The sequence below is a fragment of the Alligator sinensis genome, unplaced genomic scaffold (genome assembly GCF_000455745.1).
Source record: "Alligator sinensis unplaced genomic scaffold, ASM45574v1 scaffold50_1, whole genome shotgun sequence".
NCBI lineage: Eukaryota > Metazoa > Chordata > Crocodylia > Alligatoridae > Alligator > Alligator sinensis.
The window spans coordinates 2,612,633-2,616,591 of NW_005842059.1; the positions used below are offsets into that span (position 1 = coordinate 2,612,633).

The 3,959-nt window shown below is 48.5% G+C and overlaps 1 protein-coding gene across 1 annotated transcript in view; it reads right to left on the minus strand.

Annotated features, from left to right (window-relative positions):
- The window catches only part of CGRRF1 (cell growth regulator with ring finger domain 1), a 15,849-nt gene that overhangs the window by 11,234 nt on the left and 656 nt on the right, over positions 1 to 3,959 (minus strand). The gene's annotated exons all lie outside the window — the stretch shown is intronic.

Here is a 3,959-nt window from a genome sequence, read left to right on the forward strand (position 1 = left end):
GGCTTTGCAAGGCCAGTGGAGGATGCTCAGTTCTCTCGAGTGCTAAAGTCCAGTCTAAACTTCCCCTGAGCTGGGTACTCCACACAGCTGCCCACTGGTCCCTGCAGGGACAAACCTACTGTGCTCTGGGCAGTAGCAAGAGCTCAAGTCAGATCATGCAGCCATGTCATGCAGACAGAGTGTTGCAGCCCCGGGAGCTGAGCTCACGAGGACTGCAGGATCTGGATTCCACATTTTAATCCCGATTATAGCGTTATGTTTCTGAGTCGGCGATTTTAATCTCTGCTTCAGAGCCAGAACCAAAGCCCACAGAAGTCAGGGCTCGGCATCAAGCTCTCAAAGCCAATGACAGCCTCTCAGCCCAATATGATCTGAAAAAACGCTTAAGGATTCTGCGCTCCCAATTTTCAATGCACAGCTCCCCTCCCCTAGCTTAACCCACCTGCATAAATAAGCATAATGTATAATGTGAAATATTGTAGGAAGATCCTCAATATCAGATATAAAACCTAGTATTTTCATAATCTTCAAATGAAGCTTCTCACTGAACCAAGAGCAGAAACTGTGATCCACGGCATGTAAGCTCAAGATAATTTCACCTCTAGAGAAGAGGACAGTCGTCCAAGTAACAGCGGAGACACATCGCTAGGTCAGAGGGCAATTCCAGGGACGACAAAAGAGAGACTTTTGTTTCCACGTTCATCTCTATACAAAGGAGGCAGCACACACACATTGAAGGGACTTTTGTCAGTGCATTTTATAAACTGTCCTCTACTTGCTCCAGTCACCTTAATATGTATGGTCAGCGCCTCTATCACTGTTAGCTGACGTGCTTAATTAATGGCTCATTTACAGAATGTGTAGCAGCACCCCACCTGCCGGAGAACTCTTTGGGATGCTCTTACCTCTTTTATAACAAACTTCCCGATGAGGATGGAAGGAAATGCACCTGCTTCCCTGCAATGATGGTTTCCAGTAAGAGAGCCAGACTACTGGCTATCACACAAGACTGGACCACAGAGCGGCAATTCAAGCTCACACAGGCACTGTCAACTTAAATCTCGCCTGTTTTAAGAATCAGTCGCACATGTGGCATCTGCTCCGAGCCAGCTGGACCACATCTGTGGCTGCACAATTGCTTCTCCCTATTTTTAACCGTGTTTCCGTCCCCCATCGCTGTGTGAAAGGACCATTACGGCAACAGGAGAAGCACAACTAAACATATGGTGCTGCCAAATGCACAACTAAACAACAGATTTGTTTTCCCTTCAACCTATTAGCAAGTCAAACCTAGGTGTTACTTGTGACAGAAAGAGGTAAAACATCCAAGAAGGGAAAGGGAGGACTTTCAAGCTGACAGTGTCCCTTTAAAGAGCAAAAAATCCCAACCCTGCTTGCAGCAACAATAAAGAATCCCCATTTGTCTAGCAAAAGGCTCCCATAATAGCATCCACAGGCTGCCCGTGCACGTGGAGGGGAGAGGCACAAGGCAGAAGAGCCCTACACATCTTCTCTCTGTAACAACAATACCCCCTATTAATCCAGATCAGAGAAAGAGGCAACAAGACTTGGAAACAAGCCTAGAATTTGCTGTGCTCTGTTGGAAATGTTTCTAGTCAACTATACAGAGCATCTGGACAGCTCAGCACCGATCAGCCTGTTCACATGGAGAGGCAGATCTTTAGCTATGCTGGCTCCATCAGAGCGATGCCGATTTGCACTAGCTGAGGATCCAGCTCTTAATGTAAGTGGATGGGGTGAATTTAATATTCTGTGGATGTTCCCCAGTGTGTATATATAAATTAATTGTATATTTCTATAATATAGAAATATATGTGTGTGTATAAAACCATTTATGTTGATCTATTTATATAATATATAAAAGTGTGTCTAGGTATGTATAGAAAACAATAACTATTATATAGATATTTTAAGGCACATGCAGTTTCCTGCCAGATGCTGATTCCAAATGGTAAAAAACCCCTGCTCTCTGGAATCAGTTGTGTCGGAGGGATGCAGTTACCAGGATGGTCCAGGAAATAAGCAAGAGGCAAGGATGGTTGTGGGTAAGACCTCTTACTAAACTAACTGCATTGCTGGGATAGATTTAGGCAAGATTTTGAATGCAGTGCAGGTGACTGAAGAAGAATGCAGTGCACCTGAAAGCTCATCCATGTCCAGCTCAACCAGGCAGCTGGTCCAATCAGAGATATCACCCATAAAAACTCTTGCCTCTTGGTCTTTGAAAGGCCCCCACCCCATCCACCACCACCACTGGTTAGCAACAACAAGATACCATTAAGAAAGTATTCATGGAAAAAAACAGCAGTCTTCTAATGAGTTAGGGACAACCCCTCCTCCCCCAAAACAAAACGAAAACCTTGGGGATAATTAACTAAATTAACCAGCTACCAAATATAAATGTATAGAAGCACTGTTGGAAGGAACAGGCAATCCAGGATTGAATTTAAGTTTAATGTATGACGTTCTTACTCTTTGGGTCAGATCCTCAGAGGGTTTTAAGGGATGTAACTCCACTGAGTTCCTTAAACCAACTGCAGGAACAGACCCCCTGAACTTGAATGCATCAGTGTTGTAATATAACTCAAGTGACATTGGGCTGAAAGCCCATGCGAAAGCTAGGGGCATACCTACATAGCTTCCTAGACTACAGCATACAGTAGCATACCAACACTGTCAAAGAGCATCCACTCCGGAGACCCTTCTTGGGACCGCTTTTCCAGAGGTGTGGAGTGACATCATGTGGGGAAATGGGTGCTCTGCTCTGCCAAAAAACAAATCCTCAGGCACCCCAAGGGAGCAAAAAATGAGTAAGCGGGAGAAGTGAGCGGTCTTGTGTTCTGCTGTTAACGTTCAACAGGAGGGAAGAAGAACGACAAAGGGGAAGGATCTCCTGGATTACGTGCTAGACAGCGGTTCCCAATCTGTGGTATGGGTACCACCAGTGGTACAGACAACCTGTCAGCGGCACACGTTAACAGATTTATTATAATTACTTTATATGACAAAAATCTGCTGGCGGTACTTAAGGTCATATTGTTGTAAACGGGTGGTGTGCAGTCTGTCAGAGTTGGGGAACCGCTAGCGCATCCCCACAGAAACAGCTGGACTTGTGCTTAGCGGTAACAGTGGCGAGCGGTCTAGCGCGGTGGTTCTCTACCTCCAGACTCAAAGACCCCCTTGTTAGACTCAAGGGCCCCCTGAGAATACGTCAGCTTTTGGCTTTCAGTCATTTCTGACGATGGAAAAAAGAATATAGCAATTCTTCCGTTGCGAGGAGCTCAGAAAGCCCCGGCAGGTCAGAATGGTTTGGACGCCCCGGATTCCTCTGGGTTTGTCTGGCGAGCCATGCGCAGGTGTCTGCACCCACAACGGCGCTAATATGGTGCAGCTCCCCACTGCACCCTGGAAGGGACGCGGTGGCACCCCGCGCTGCTGGGGAACCCCGGTTGAGAATCGCTGGTCTCATTCTCCCTTGGTTTACAGCACCAGGAGAGAGCACATGAGCCGAACAACAGAACAGCCCACCAAGGTCTACCCGAGAATCTCAGCTACACCGAAGGCTCGAGCACAGCATCTCTGGAAAAGCGACGGAGAAATGGCCTTGCACGGCGCCAAAGGGAGCGGAGGCTACGGGGCACTGGTGCTGGTAGCGACCGGCAAGGAGACGTTTGCAGGGGGAGGAGAGGGCAGGAGAGAAGCCGGGCAGAGCGCAGCACAGCTCTGACATGGCAGCACGTCGAGCAACGGCCTTCAGACGTGACAAGGCCGTGTCAGGGATATCGGCGCTAGCTCGGCAGAGAGGCTGCATCTTCTGTGAGCCGAGTTCCTGGCTCCCTGCTCTCCGGGAGGCTCGACGCAGCCCGCGGCTCGCTCTCCGCTCGCAGGCACAGCCGCCCAGGCCGGCTGGGAGGGCACCAGCGCTGCCCTGCCCCCCG